Source organism: Bufo gargarizans, chromosome 6 (genome assembly GCF_014858855.1).
Source record: "Bufo gargarizans isolate SCDJY-AF-19 chromosome 6, ASM1485885v1, whole genome shotgun sequence".
Lineage (NCBI taxonomy): Eukaryota > Metazoa > Chordata > Amphibia > Anura > Bufonidae > Bufo > Bufo gargarizans.
In genome coordinates, this window is record NC_058085.1 from 315,925,130 (window position 1) to 315,941,805 (window position 16,676).

The 16,676-nt window shown below is 43.3% G+C and overlaps 1 protein-coding gene across 9 annotated transcripts in view; it reads left to right on the forward strand.

The window, feature by feature from the left end:
• Positions 1-16,676, forward strand: part of MYPN (myopalladin) — a 152,385-nt gene that overhangs the window by 62,853 nt on the left and 72,856 nt on the right. Inside the window, exon 1 of one of the 9 annotated variants that reach the window (XM_044296597.1) lies at positions 3,162-3,343. The exons of the other annotated variants lie outside the window; for them this stretch is intronic. The gene's annotated coding sequence lies outside the window, so the exon portion shown is untranslated. Of the gene's footprint in view, positions 1-3,161; positions 3,344-16,676 lie in introns of those variants that run through there. 9 annotated transcript variants of the gene reach the window in all.

Below are 16,676 nucleotides of genomic sequence, written 5' to 3' on the forward strand. Positions count from 1 at the left end.
AGCTGGAATGGCTTAAAAAGCCATCATCACTCACCTCACTGATTCTGCTGCTGTCTTTCCGCCACTCCGGCCTCTGCTCCTCTCCACTTCCTATGGTTGGGCTTGACATACAGGAAATGGCTTTGACGCACACTCAGCCAATCAATGGCTCGGTTATTCAGACCTTTTCTTTTAAATAAAATAATTCCACCAGAAACTCCTTTAATGTATTTAACTTCTGCTGGTATTTTTGGCTGAGGTTTTACCTTAAAGGGAACCTGTCACCGGGATTTTGTGTATAGAGCTGAGGACATGGGTTGCTAGATGGCCGCTAGCACATCCGCAATACCCAGTCCCCATAGCTCTGTGTGCTTTTATTGCGTAAAAAAAAACTATTTGATCCATATGCAAATTAACCTGAGATGAGTCCTGTATGTGAGATGAGTCAGGGACAGGACTCATCTCAGGTTAATTTGGCGCAGTACAGGTGCCGGATACTGAAGGCACAATGCAGTGTGAGACTTTAGGAGAAGTCAGAGCCAGGTGTGATCACATTTTCACTGCCCGGTCCTGTCGATCAAAGTGCAGAGGGCTTGGAAGTTGCAGAGAGAGCAGAGCCTCTCTGCTCCTATTGCACCTATAGGCTCATTTGCATATATAAAAATTAATCTTTCTCAGTAATGCAGGAACATGTGAACATGGAACCAACACAAATCCCTTCCGCTGCCAAGCGCGCATAGGTACAAATGGGTACAAATCTGCTGATAGATGCCCTTTAAGAGCTGTGCTCTGTCACTCATTTATTGTTTATGGGGCTGACTGAAAACAGGCGAGTACAGCGCATGGCTGTTTGTTCCCCTTTGCCCCATTGAAATGTGTGTGCGACCACCACTCCATTCAAGTTCCTCCTTTCTGCACGACCACAGTACTAGGGGGGCCCACAGCGGTCATGCGTTTTTCACCTATCCTGTGTCTACATGTCCAATGTTTTCATGGGAAAACCTCTTTAACATCTCTCCATGCTCAGCCATGATAGCTGCTTACTAATTTTTTGAGGATTTATCCATAGAGAGGTACAGAGTTCTGATGTAGCATGTACAGAAGACTTGAGAGAGGAAAGCAAGAATTGAGAGAGACAACATGCACAGTGATTGTGATTTTATATTATTTCTTTTGATCAGTTGGTCTATTTTAAGGGCCATGGACCCATTCGGGGGCACATTTTGATGACTGCATTTTACTTATTTTGGGCTTAAAATCAGGTTTTCAATTGGTTGTTATTAAAAAAAAAACTGTTTTTCCTCTACAGCCTTCAGTTTCACTGCAGCTGCGGACTATTCCTTTTCCTTTTCTGTGAATCTTTCAGAAACCCTTATTTCTTGTTTCCTGACAGCTCATAAATGCTTATTTAAGCTAAATTCTTATCAATTTATTAACATTTATGAGCTATTAAAGGGAATCTGTCATCAACTTTATGCTGACCTGACTGAGAGCAGCATAAAATAGTGACAGAAATGCTGATGTCAGCGGTGTGTCCCTCATCAGTAAGTGGTTGCTGAGAACCAGCATCATAATCATTGCAGCCCAGGCCTTGAAAAGAGTCAAATCTACCTGAGAAGAGTCCTGGTTATCCATAATCTCCTGCTCTCACCCATCTGCTGATGATTGGCAGTTCTCTCCTATTGAGAAAGAGAGACAACCAGGTAGAAGACAGTCAGTCATCAGCAGGTGGGCAGGAGAGCAGCAATTTACGAATAACCATGAGTCTTCTCAGGTGGCCGGGACGCTTTTCCAGGCCCAGTCTGCAATGATTATGATGTTGGTTCTCGGCAACCACTTACTTTTTACTTATAAACGACAGACCGCCGAAATCAACTCACCTGTCTCTACTTTATGCTGCCGTTAGTGTGGGCAGCTTAACGTTGATGATAGGTTCCCTTTAAGGAAATAAGATATGGGCTACAAATTAGGCCATCAGAGCAGCTCTCTGATGGACTCACTAAGAAGGGAAAGGCACCATCTGCATAAGATAAGGTAGAACGTAAAATTAAAAAAAATGCCCCCATATGTGTCCATAGCCTTTAAGGCTAAGAATTTTCCATGGTAAAAACTTTTAGATTGCTGCAGAATACTATGGGGGAGACTTATCAAGAAAGACGCTTTTCCACATCCCAAAACGCCATATTAAAATATCAAAATATGTATCCTGTACGGTCAACAGCATAACGGAAGAAATGAAAATGTCCAATTCGCAGTTTTTTCATCACTTCACCTCCCAATTTTTTTTTTATAAAAAGTGCTGAAAAAATCATACAGACCCCAAAATGATATCAGTTAACACTGCATACCGCCCAGCAAAAATTGAGCCTGTAAATATAAAAAAAGTTATGCGAGTCAGACTAAGGAAAAAAGTTCTAAATTATTATAATTTTTTTTAATTAAAGTACTAAAGCAAAAGAATAACTTAAAAAATGTAGTATCGCTGTAATCTTACTGACCCGGAGAATGAAGGTAGCAGGTCAGTTTTGCCACATAGGGAACACCATAAAAATGAAACCCACTCAACTGTGGTGACATTTTGTTTCCATTTCCATCCTATTTGGAATTTTTTTCCAGCTTCCCAATACATTAGAAAGAAAGCTCTGATATAGGTATGTGAATGGAAAAATAAAAAAGTAATGTGGAATGAAAAACTCTTTGCTTTCCAGCACTTGCCATTCCCCTCTGTTCATTGAAGTCCTCATTTGCTTTAAGGATTAAAGTATTTTTTTCTCCGGATTATTGCAACCGATTTTTACAAGACAGGTAGCATTTTAATCAGCAGGATACTTAGTATAATAGGGTTGATCCTGCAGACAGATACTGTTTAAAGATATATTCCTCTGTATTACTTTATATTGTTGATGAATATATATTTTTCATTTATAGCTTAATGTCCAGGCTACAAAATCTCTCTGCTCTGCTACATAGAGGGAAATAATGAACTATTAATTGGGGAGGTAAATATTTTAGAAATCAAGCAGGCAGACAGTGCGTTTCTCGACTAAAACCAGCTATTGCAGGAATGACAGGCACTTGCCTGCAGTTTTCCTGTCCAATGAGGTGAATTGCTTTGTAGGCACATGGTGTGGAGTGCCCAAAAATAACACAGGACCTGCCACAGACAAATGCTGCTTCTTCAGTGGTGACAGGTTGACTCAGCTACATACAATCATATTCCCCGAAATTTCAGGATAAACACATCTTGTCCTCTTGGATAAGCGCCTCATTTCAATCAGGATTGTATCATTTCAACTCCTTTTCCGCTTGGACACATTCAATTAAGAGGAGACAGCCAGGGCTGGACACTCACTCAGATTTCTAGGTAAATATTAGAAAATATGTGTGTGGCTTTGCTACAACGTCTCACCCTAGAAGAAAATATAGTAAATAATCTTTTAACCAATATCGTGTTAAGATTCTGTTGTTAACTGATACTGGACTAGTACTGTAAGGTTACTTCGAAACCCTCTTTATAAATACACTGTAATATGTTCGGAGTTTCCCTGGCAGGAGCTCTCTTAGTGCTGGTAACCAACACGTTTGCCTTGAGTACATTTGCTATTTGTTTGTAATATTATTTAATGTCATTATCAAGAAAAATAGAAACGCGTCTTCTTTTTTATTTTATTAAAGACTGAGCTTATACTCGGCTGTGTAAAATGAGCCCGCTGATTATATTTAGCCCTGTGTGATTTGCACTGTAGATTAGAGTACACAACAGCTGCAGTGGTCGTATAGGAAAGGGCAGAGCTCCTGGGGACTCTGTCCTCTTCCTTCTCCAACAGAGCCATGATTAACAGCAGCAGATGTATGGCCTAGGTAATGCAACCTTCATTAAAATAGCAGCACTCCCATCATTACTCAGGGCTGTGTTCGGATAGCCATTCACATTTATTCAAGTCTTTTTAATTCTGATGAAAAATTCTGATGAAAAAAAAAATGTGCATAAAAGTCAATATAAAACAAGTGCATAAATATCTATAGGTTTCAATCTGATAGAATGACTAAATTGGACCATTCATGTTAGTAAGCCAGTAAAAAGGAAAATGAACCAATTACAAATTATCATGAATGCTGTAAAAAAATGTTTGGTCACTAGTGGTCATGCTTATTTTTTACCAATAAACTGATTAGGCTACTTTCACACTTGCGGCAGAGGAATCTGGCAAATCGCATGCAAACTGATTGCATTTTACGACTGATCAGAATCCTGATTCGTATGACAAATGCATTGCAGGAACGTATCCGTCTGTCCGTTTGTCATACGTTTAGTTTTTTCTTTCGCATTTTTACCGGTCTGGGCATGTGCAGACCGGAAGGACGGATCCGGCATTCCGGTATTTTCAATGTCGGATCTGGCACTAATACATTCCTATGGAAAAAAAATGCATTCAGGCAAGTCTTCGGTTTTTTGGGCCGGAGATAAAACCGTAGCATGCTGCGGTTTTTATCTTTTGCCTGATCAGTCAAAAAGACTGAACTGAAGACATCTGATTCCTGATGCATCTTGAACGGATCGCTCTCCATTCAGAATGCATGGGGAAAAAATTGATCAGTTCTTCTCCGGTATTGAGCACCTAGGACGGAACTCTATGCCGGAAAAGAAAAACGCAAGTGTGAAAGTACCCTTACTTGACCCTAATGCTGTAAAAACGTTTGGTCACTAGTGGTTACTTTACTTCACTTTAGTGGGCTTTCCCCACAAATTGCATTTATGACGTATCAGTTTGATTTGCAATAAATGTCAGAGAAGCGGGGTGCTGACACTTGAAACCTTCACAAATCTAGAGAACGGGTGTTTTGTGTTACTGTTGAAGAGTTGATATAGGAAGAAAGGGCTTATTTTTATCATTCCTAGACAGAAGAAATGCACACTGCTCTAACACAGTCATTGGCCATGCTGTTCCATTAAAGGGGGCAATAATGGAATTTAGACTTCCTTTCCTTGAGATACCTTACCGTTGTTTGAGACATCCTGAGATGAGGGGCATGGGGTCACCAGCTTGGGAAAAAAAGGTTTGTGTTACTTGGTTATCTCTCACTCCTATCTCTCACACATCTGAAGATATCGCGAGCCACGAGGAAAAGTAAGGAAGGACATATCTATAAACGTTAGGGACATTGAGCAACTTAAAGTAGTTTCCCATCATATTGCTAGGGTATACCATCACTTGTTGATCGTGGGGGTAGAATTCCTGGGATGCCCAATGAACATACGAATGAAGGGTCTGATTGATCCTGTGCAGGTACTGTGCAGAGAACTATAACTCAGCCCCATTCAAGTGGTGATACATTGGGGTGACCCAGAAAGATCCAGAAGGAAAGAAAATTGTATTTCAAATAGCTCTGCGTTGCCCCTTCATTCTCAAAATCATGGGGGGACCCAGGAGTGAGACTTTTGATCAGCAAAGGAAGACATATTCTGAGTGGGAAAACCACTTTAGATATTGGTGACCTATATTCAGGATAGGTCATCAATATAAGATTAGTGGAAGTCTGACACCTGGCAAGCCCACCAATCATCTGTTTTGGGCAGCTGCCAGCACCAGAAACTATACAGTGGATGGAAGGATGGAGGCCGAGCTGCAGTAAGCCAGCACCGCCACTGCAGAATGTATGGACCCTGGGTGTCAAACCACCACCAATCTGATATTAACAATCTGCCATGTGGATAGTTCACCAATATCTAAAGGTGCATTTAGAAACACTAATAATCATGCAGATGACTGTTCCTGCGCACGGTCGTTCCCGATCATCTGGCCGTCTAAATATGCCGCCGATCACCTGATGAACGAGTGAAGCGCTCTTTTATCGGGTGACCCTGTCCTTCAGGCAGGCACCACTGATCATGGCTTCTGAGCAGCAGAGCGTAGTGTTTAAACAGCGATCTGCTGCTCAGAAGCCATGATTCTGTATGAGAACGATGGATCAGAATAGCGATCCCCGTTCTCATACAGTGAAGGAGATGCATGTAAATGCGCAGTCTCTTTCACTGAACGAGCAGCCGACTGTCCGGAAGGAACACTTCCTTCCCGACAATCGGCCGCTCCATCGGCCCGTCTAAACCTGTCTACCATCTCAGAAAAGCCATTTAATTTGTAAAAGTTCAGCATACTGCTTTAGAAAATGTAGTTCAAATCTTTTTTTTTAGAGCCTTTGTAATATATAATGCTTAATATTATACTACCTTATAATTGATATGATCCCTTTTAAATACATAAAGGGAATCAACTCGGTAAAGGAGGAGAGCATATTTAAAAGAAGAAAAACTACCACAAGAGGACACAGTTTTAAATTAGAGGGGCAAAGGTTTAAAAGTAATATAAGGAAGTATTACTTTACTGAGAGGGTAGTGGATGCATGGAATAGCCTTCCTGCAGAAGTGGTAGCTGCAAATACAGTGAAGGAGTTTAAGCATGCATGGGATAGGCATAAGGCCATCCTTCATATAAGATAGGGCCGGGGCTATTCATAGGATTCAGATATATTGGGCAGACTAGATGGGCCAAATGGTTCTTATCTGCCGACACATTCTATGTTTCTATGTTTCTATCAAGTATGTAGAATAGGCATATTGCACACTGATTGCTTTTACATTCTTTTGCAAAGATGACTATAGAGTAACTCATACAATATTGTACAACCAATACTTCACATTTGAAAATCCAGGTTTGTAGCAGATGACACCAGTATACAGTACTTTTGCCTTACTTTGTCAAAGGCTGTGATTTTAAATATGATCCAAGTACGAATGATTGTTGTGTGTAAATGGTCTTTATTGGACCCATTTCTTCACCAGTGTTAGGGATCTGCAAAACAGTTCCCTTGGATCCCTTGGTCGGATTCACAATATATCCTGATGGATGCCATCAACATACAATAACTCAGTGGTTTTTTCTACATCAAGAATAGCATTGCAGACTACACAATTTTTGTTGTAAAAACAAAGGAGACCTGATTGAACAGAGCCTAGAAGCAGCAGAAGAAGAAAGACCTTGAATTCTGAAGCCATCAAGTCTGCTAAACAGTGTTAGTGTTGAGCGTGAATATTCATATTACGGATTTTTATCGTGAATATCGGCACTTCGAGAATTTGCTAATATTTAGAATATAGCGCTATATATTCGCTATATAATGACGAATATTCATAGTGGTGATCATCCCTCCCTTCTTCTAGCTTGTGGGCCAATGAGAAGGCTTTGTCACAGCTAAGCAACATCTCTAGCAACCAATAGAAAAGTTGCCTACCCCTTACTATATAAGAACCTCCCCAGCAGCCATTTTCTGAAGTTTATTGCAGTTATGAAAGAGACAGCAGTGTGATTGCTGTGCTCTGTGCTCTGTGTATTACATTAGACAGTTAACTTATATATATATAATTCAGATAGTTAGTGGGAGTTAGTCAGTGTAGGTTATATCCTGATATAGTGTAGCTGGTTCCAGTGCAAGGTGTTAGGTAGTGTGATAGGTTCTGCTGTCCATACATACATGTTACAGACATAGTGCTGTGATGTCACAAGTTGCACGTATTGCGAAAAATATGCGCATCATTAATTGCCGAAAATTCGCAAGAGCAAATATATTGGAGCACTCTATCTGCATATAAAGCTATTGTAATGTTCTGCCGTGCCAACCATTTTCTCCAGTCTCAGGAAACTTATACCAGTTTGAAAAATGTAGCATAAGTCACCCACGCCGGTATTTTGCGCTTATTGTGCGAATATTACATTGCCGATTTTTGCAATCAAGAATATAATCTCGAATTCGCGAATATATGACGAATATTCTACAAAATATTTGCGAAATATCGCGAATTCGAATATTTCCCCTGCCGCTCATCACTAAACAGCGTGAGCATTTTAGAAGTACAGTATATGTATCCAAGATATCTAAACTTTAAAAGGATGTTTTATCTGATTAGACAGCCCCTTCCATTTTTCCTATAAGGACATGAGGAGAAATATAGAGAGTCCTTCGCTTGGGACCCATTTCTGTTACTGACGAATGCTCCTAAGAAGTATTAGGAACTAACATACAAAGAGGCATCCTTAGCAGACTTGAAGACAATTCAGAATGTACCTCTTTAATAATGGCCACAGGTATGTGGTAACGGCCTAATGCTGACCTCTCTGTCCACACGTACCATTCATAGAAACCGCGCACATTTAACTATTTGTCATTCCACATGGAAAAGGAATAGTGCAGTGAAATCATTAAATGACTCTAAGCTTAAAGGGAATCTGTCACCTGCTTTTACCACTTTAAGCTGGCACCATCGCTATGTTGACTAAAGTACCTTATTTCCAGCAGTCTTCTTTTTACTTTATTTCGTTTTGTAGTTTTGATATAAAAGCGATTGTGAGGTGCCCAGAGGGGGCGTTTTTCTTTTTCACTCTCCGGTGCCCAGTGACGCCCCCCTGCAGTGCCCAAGAACGCCTCCTATTCATCAAATAACCTCCCACAGCCCGGAAAACGGTTCCGCCCCCTCCCCACGTCATAGTCTACCTTATAGAAATGCCCCGTCCTTCTTCCTGTCTGCGGCCAGAAAACCCGCGCAGGCGCAGTACCGCCTGCGGCCTGCGCGATCATCAACGTCCTGAGGGCAACAGCGCTCAGGTCACATCACTGGGCTCGGCGCATGCCCAGTGAGACTTTTGAGGCTGTTGCCCTCAGGACGTTGATGATTGCGGAGGCGCAGGCCGTAGGCGGTACTGCGCCTGCGCGAGTTTTCTGGCCGCAGACAGGAAGAAGGACGGGGCATTTCTATAAGGTAGACTATGATGTGGGGAGGGGGCGGAACCGTTTACCGGGCTGTGGGAGGTTATTTGATCAATAGGAGGCGTTCTTGGGCACTGCAGGGGGGCGTCACTGGGCACCGGAGAGTGAAAAAAACGCCCCTCTGGGCACCTTGGACCCTAATTAGCATAACATAAAAATTGCTTTTATATCAAAACTACAAAACGAAATTAAGTAAAAAGAAGACTTCTGGAAATAAGGTACTTTAGTGAACATAGCGATGGTGCCAGCTTAAAATGGTAAAAGCAGGTGACAGATTCCCTTTAAATGTTGGCTTTACTTCTTCAACATATCAGTTATAAAGCTAAATAATTTGGCAAATAGTATTTCTATTGTGATATTTCTTATTTAAAGGGGTTCTCTGGGAATTAGGAAAATGAAAATACTTAAATATTACTTTAGTATAAATATATTCCCAAATACATTTCATTAGCTAGGGAGCAATCATTAGGAGAAATAAAATGCCCGCCGTCCTATTATTACACACAAAACGTGTCCTAATCACACTGCAGGACAAGTTACTTCACAACACTGAGGTAAAGAGCTGCCTCATCCTCCTCCTCTCCTACTTGTCAAGGATTATGATCCTGAATACAGCTGATAAGATCTTCAGCTGAATCTCTGTGGAAAAGAAGTTCATGAGGAGACATGAAGTACAGAGACGACAGACAGGACAGACTGTGGTAATGGAGGCTGCATACAAGTGCTGCTGCTCATTACCCCCACTATCCTCTCTGTACTTCATGTCTCCTTATGAACTCCATTCCTACAGAGATTTATCGGAAGATCATATTAAAATGTATTCAGGATCATAATCACTGATAAGTAAGAGAGGAGTATGCCGCAACTCTTTAACTTGTCCTCCTGTGTAATTAGGACAGGTTTTGTGTGGACTAGTAGGATGGCGGCCATTTTATTTTTCCTAATGATTGCTCCCTGGACAAAACGAGCCATTATAACTAATGAAAGGTATTTGGTAATATATTTATAATGAAGTAATTAAGAATTTTCATTTTCTTATTTCCCAGAGAACCTCTTTAAGTTACTCTTTATATCATAGCTTTGTTGTAGTGGTATAGAAGCATCCATCCAGCCTGAGATTGGCAAGGTCCCGTCAGTAGTTAATGGGTGATGTAGCAGGTGAAGCAAGTTGATCTCTCCTCCTGCCTTGGATACCTCTTTTTTTGTATTATGGAACTCGCCAAGATAGTGAAACATCCGTTTGGTGCTAAGTAACGTGGGGCAGAGTGTTAAGGTCCCTTTACATGGGACAATATTACAGCAGATTGTCTACTGTTTTGGTAGCGGAGGAGACTGCTGTATTTACATGCACCAATCTCCTCTAGAGTATGGGGAGCAGCGATCGCTTACGAGCTTTAGTATGAATGCTCATTAGCGACAATCTGCTCGATTCTCATCCCGTGTAAAGGGCCCTTAAGAGACATTTCTGTTTTTTACCTTTAGCTCTCTCACAGAGGTATACACTTTCCATATCCCTGGCTGCAACAAGTAGTCACCAGTTGGTTGGTGCTGCTGTCAGGGACATGGTGCCAGCATACATCGCTTACACATCAGAAAGAATGAAGCTAAGGCGGCAGTACAGTTCATAAACCAGGGTTAGGAGCTGCCATACAGTGGCAAAATGACAAAGAGGCAGGAATGACTAAAGGTTTAAACTGGAGGGTGCTCGGCTATCTCTGGAACTCCCATAGAAATGAATAGAGCGGCCACCACATGTGCGACCAGATGCTCTGGTCTTTTCAGGGTGGCCGCAAGGGGTCGCAGCCCCCGTTCTCGTGATCGGTAGGGATCCGAGTAGTAGGACCTCTACTGATCCGACAGGACAGGGTATAACTTCTAACAACCAGAATACCCCTTTAAGCAAGATGTAGAGGGGAGATTTAAAAAAAGTTTGAGTGCACATTGCCACCGTGGCTTGTGTCCATAGCAGAGGCCAAAATGCTCGGCTGGATCCCTCTTATGACAGATACCACTGCTGCCCAACAGACCTCTTAGACTTATTATACAATTTGTCAGGCTCTTCTTCATGCTTTGGTGCTCTCATAGTGGTGTGAATAGAGTCATATTTGTGCCGTAAGCCCCCGAAGGAATGGGAGTGGAGGATGGGAGTGGAGGATGGGAGTGACTCTGGCTGCAATAATTGTTCACAATGGCTTTCCTCACACAGATGCTCCCTAGGGCCAGGGCATAGACAGGAGGGCACACCCCTTCTTCCCTTGGGGGACACTCTCATGTTGGGGCCCCTGCCTAATGATAGCTGGGTGCCCTTGGTGTTGCAGGTTTGGTGCAGATTCAAGGCAGGAGATGTAGGTGCTGTGGCCGACGACTAACACTGGAGTCAGTAACCTGGCCAGTTGTAGAAAATGAAGAAGACTCTCTTTACTAATGTGCTGAATGGGAGTTGTAGTACGTCCAACAGTACCAAAACACAGTTCCAAACAATTGACAAATGCAAATCTTACCAGACAGCAATGTATGGATATAGGCCAGAATGAGGATTGTAGCACTCTTTCCCTTTATCTCTCCAAAGTATCCCTTTGCAAAATCTAAGGCTGGCAATATTATTCTTGCAATCTTGTATGTAATTCCCAGCTGAGGGGTACAGGATTTAGGTATGGTGGACCAGATCGTGCTTGAGTGTGAAAGGTGTTTTAACAATGTTCCTCTCACTGCAGTAAAGTCTCTATCAGCCTTAGGCCTCTTTAACACTACAGTTTTTTGCGTTCCGTATACGGTCCGTATACGGAACCATTCATTTCAATGGTTCCGCAAAAAAACGGAATGTGTTCCGTATGCATTCCGTTTCCGTATTTCCGTTTTTCCGTTCCGTTGAAAAGATAGAACATGTCCTATATTTGGCCGCAAATCACAGTCCGTGGCTCCATTCAAGTCAATGGGTCCGCAAAAAAAACGGAACACATACGGAAATGCATCCTTATGTCTTCCGTATCCGTTCCGTTTTTTGCGGAACCATCTATTGAAAATGTTATGCCCAGCCCAATTTTTAATATGAAATTACTGTATACTGTATTTGCCATACGGAAAAACGGAACAGAACAACGGAACGGAAACGGAACCACAACGGAAGCAAAAAACGGAACAACGGATCCGTGAAAAACGGAACGCAAAACACTGAATTCAACATACTGTAGTGTGAAAGAGGCCTTAAACAGTAAATACCTTACTGACTGACTCCAATGCTTGGTCATGCAGATTCTGGACCTTCTTGTTTTTTTTCATTTCTCTTTTCTTGGAGTACTGTGTAGTAGAGATGGCTTTCTCTCTGTAAATTTATAGATAGTGATTCTCTGGGATGAAGACCTAGTCCTCTTAGGAGTGAGCACCTGTCGCTTCTCTCTATTCCTCCACTACCACACTACTAACTGAGCAGGGGCAGATCTAAGTCCAACACCTACCTTCCTACAAGGACAGAGTCAAGATTATTAACCCTGACTGATCCATACAGAGATATGCTGGTTCATTACAAGGCATTAACATACTGTATAAATAACATAAAAAACATTATGCAACAAAAAAATTGCATTCACCCTATTCTGGGGTACTGCATATGTACAAGACAATTTGTTGTAGAGTAATAGGACTAGCCTTTTAATAGTTTGCACTTATATGGTCATGAACTAAAAAATGAGGGTTATCTTCATTTCTCATCTTCTTAGCTGGGAGTTTTGACCATATATTTTTATTGTTTTATGTTTAAAATGTGTAAAAACATGGGCGCATATGTAAAGTTTAGCATGCTGTAATGATGTGACCCGTACATGTATTCATCTGCCATGAGAGGGCCAGCAGACACGTTGACATTATGGGAATACAGTGATCCCTCAAGATACAATATTTTCAACATACTGTACAATGGTCTTTTCTGACCCATCGTAAGTTGAAACTAATCTCAACATACAATGCCTCAGACTCAGATCCAACCAATCAAGGCCACTTCTCTGGTAAAATCGCTGTATTAGTTGCCAGTTAGCAGCTATTCCTGACTGTTATATGTAAGGACTTGTTTTATCTCTTTTAGTTATCTGCTTATATTTCTTAAATCTTTATTTTCTTTTATCTTGGATCACATTTTGGGGCTTTGGAACCAATTACTCAACTTACAATGGTTTCAACATACAATGGTCATCCTGGAACCAATTAATATTGTATCTTGAGGGACCACTGTACTAGTGTTTAGTCTGTGGACTGTGACATCACTGTTTATACCTGTATGGGTGACATAACCATGTGGATTATCTTTTACCTTTGTCACCAGATACTTCTGTATACATTCCTGCAATGTGAATTCAGTGGGGCAGATTTATGAAACTTGTCCTAAAGAAAATCAGTTTTTCTTTCAGGCAGTTTTATAAATATCTCTTTGCCTCTTTTCTATGGTGTCATTATATGCATTTCCCTTGTTTTATAATATTACGTTTATGTACATTTCTGTTCTGTGACATCACTGCCACCCTTAGCCATGAGCTGGAACATCACTGTGCACATTCTTCCCATTTTGTGACATTTAGTCTTTATTATCCAATATCCATGTACTGTGTGACATTACTGTGTGTGACGGATCGCCTGCCACCCTGACTGGGTGCCTCCATCGAACGATACTCATAGTGCTTGCCAAGGACCATCAGCACCGCACTCGACACCATAACCACCGCAAACCCCACAAACCGCCGCAGCTTGGTTTGGGTGAACCTCTCCTTAGTCCAGAGAGCGAATCAGGAACAGGAACAGCTCTTATAAAAGCTAGGGATTATACTCTGTAGAGTATAATGATTATAGCGATCCCCAGAGTGTAGTTCTCCAATCCCCCAAACATGAGCCCAGACTTCATGAAGGGTAGAACAGGACACTTTAATGCCAGCCAGCACTCACAATTTATACAATTCCACAGGCCAGAGGAACACCCCCTCTGCCGTATACGGTTCAAGAGGTCTAACAACATAACTTAATAAAACATGAACAGCATGCAAACAGACATTCCCTCCCCAGTGTCTTAATGGAAGAATGGGGAGAGAGGAGACACATGTGATGGGGTTATCTCCTGAGTGTATCAGAGGGTGACCTACTCCTCTACAACAGAGTCGGCTCCTTAATCCCATCACTAACACAATACAACAAAAGGACAAATAAACTAACACATTCCTTGGGAGCCTCAGTGCAGAGTTAACCCTTTTTGTGTTGCTGGGTTCACCCCTGCACCTTTAATGGGCAATAGGAACGATATGGCCTATAATACTCCACACATAAATCAGGTTTAATAGTTCCTTGTAGCCCCAAGAGACTGGGGGGTGGGGGGTGGTCTCCATAGTTCTGGGTCCACAGTTCGTAGGAAGGAGGCTAGCCCTCAGGCCTCTCCAGAAGTCCCAGTGACAGATCAGTCTGTCACATTTCTCCCCTCCCAACAGTAGACTAACCAGGTACCAGACCCCCAACTGGTCTGGACCTGTGTTAGTCAGACAAAATAAATCCAAAACCTCTTTCAACTGGTCCGCTTGACTCTGCTGCAGGAGAGTGATGCCATCCACATCATCTCCTGGGTAAACACACTGCCGCTGGGGAGAGAGCTCGGCTATCTCTTCTCCCTGGAATGCCCTCTGCCGCTGGGGGGAGAGGTCAGCTACCTCTGCTCCCTGGGTCTCCATTTGCCACTGGGGAGAGAGGTCAACTACCTCTTCTCCCTGGAATGCCCTCTGCCACTGGGGAGAGAGGGCAGCTACCTCTTCTCCCTGGAATGCCCTCTTCCGCTTGGGAGAGAGGTCAGCTACCTCTTCTCCCGGGGTCTCCATCTGCCGCTGGGGAGAGAGGTCGGCTTCCTCTTCTCCCTGGAACACCCTCTTCCGCTGGGGAGAGAGGTCAGCTACCTCTTCTCCCTGGAATGCCCTCTGCCACTGGGGAGAGAGGTCAGCTACCTCTTCTCCCTGGAATGCCCTCTGCCACTGGGGAGAGAGGTCAGCTACCTCTTCTCCCTGGGTCTCCATCTGCCACTGGGAGAGAGGTTGTATTCCTCTTCTACCTGGAACACCCTCTGCTGCTGGGGGGAGAGGTCAGCTACCTCTTCTCCCTTGGTCTCCATCGTCCGCTGGGGAGAGAGGTCAGCTATCTCTTCTCCCTGGAATGCCCTCTGCCGCAGGGGAGAGAGGTCGGTTAGCTCTTCTCCCTGGAACGCCCTCTGCCGCTGGGGAGAGAGACCGGTTGTCTCCTCTCCCTGTAGGGTAAGCTGCCGCTGGGGAGTCAGACCGACTCTTTCGACTCCCGGGAACTATGGCTGTGGCTGGGGATCTGGGCCAGCTGCCCAGCATCCTTGTAGGTGTGGTGGAGAAACCTCGGTCCCATCTCCACCCGCTGACTGGGGGTCCTCCCAGGACCAGTCTATAAGGTCCCCTACCTCCGCAGCTTGTAGTGAAGCAGGGGATACCTCAACTGGGTCTTCCCAGCTGTAGGGTTGTAGGTCTGGGACTGCCACCCAGCGCTCCTGCAGTGTATATTGGGGCTGAATTTAGCTGAGGAGGTGTTGGTAATCCTGCTCCAGCTCCCACTCCATTGTCACTAAAGATGCCAGGTCTCGTCTCACCTCTCTCTCTGTAGCCCAATCATACATCCCACTTATAGGGATCTGTGGATGACACTTATGGGGATCTGTGGATGACACTGATGGGGATCTGTGGATGACACTGATGGGGATCTGTGGATGACACTTATGGGGATCTGTGGATGACACTTATGGGGATCTGTGGATGGCACTGTTATGGATGATCTTTGGGGTTGCCCAGACGGCTAGGCCCTTCACTGTAGTTATTAACCCCATTCAGCAGTCCCCCATTCACTGGTGGTGATGAGGGCGTGGCTTCATAGGGTGGGGGCGTGACTTCACGTGGACTCGTGCCCCGGATCTCTTCAGACTCTAGCAACGCCCCTGGTGCAGGGGATGCAGCAGCACCTTGGAAAAGGTGCCTAAAGGGCCCTTTATACTGCCCAATGTTCTGGCAGATTATCACTAACGAGCGTTAATACGAATGCTTGTTAGCAATAATAATAATAATCTTTCACCCAGCGAGTTTTCCGCGCGGGTGCAATGTGTGACGTGAACGCATAGCACCCGCACTGAATCCGGACCCGTTCATTTCAATGGGTCTGTGTACATGAGCGTTGTTTTTCACGCATCACTTCTGCGTTGTGTGAAAATTGCAGCACGTTCCATATTCTGCGTTTTTCACGCAGCCCTGGCCCCATAGAAGTGACTGGGGCTGCGTGAAAAAAACGCATTGCATCTGCAAGCAAGTGCGGGTGCAATGCGTTTTTCACTGATGGTTGCTAGGAGATGTTGTTTGTAAACCTTCAGTTTTTTATCACGAGTGTGAAAAAGGCATCAAAATGCATTGCACCCGTGCGGAAAAAACTGAACACAATCGCAGACAAAACTGACTGAACTTGCTTGCAAAATGGTGCGAGTTTCACTGAATGCACCTTGAATGCATCTGGACCTAATCCGTATCGTTCGTGTGAAAGATGCCTAAAGGTTCCGCTCATTACCCAATGAGTTCATCAGATAATAGCATAGTTCGTGCAGACACATTAATCATTGCTTAATCGTGGTGTCTAAGCAGCGGCAAACAATGATTCTGTATGGGGATGAGGCACTAGCTATCACTCAATCGCTTGCTACATCAGGCTATGTAAAAGGGTCTTAAAGGCAATGTACTACTTCGGGGGCAATTTTTTTTATGATTGCATTTTACTTATTTTGGGCTAAAAATAATTTTTTCAATTGGTCTTGGTTAAGGGTCCATTCAGACGTCTGTACTGTTTTGCGGTCCGCATAT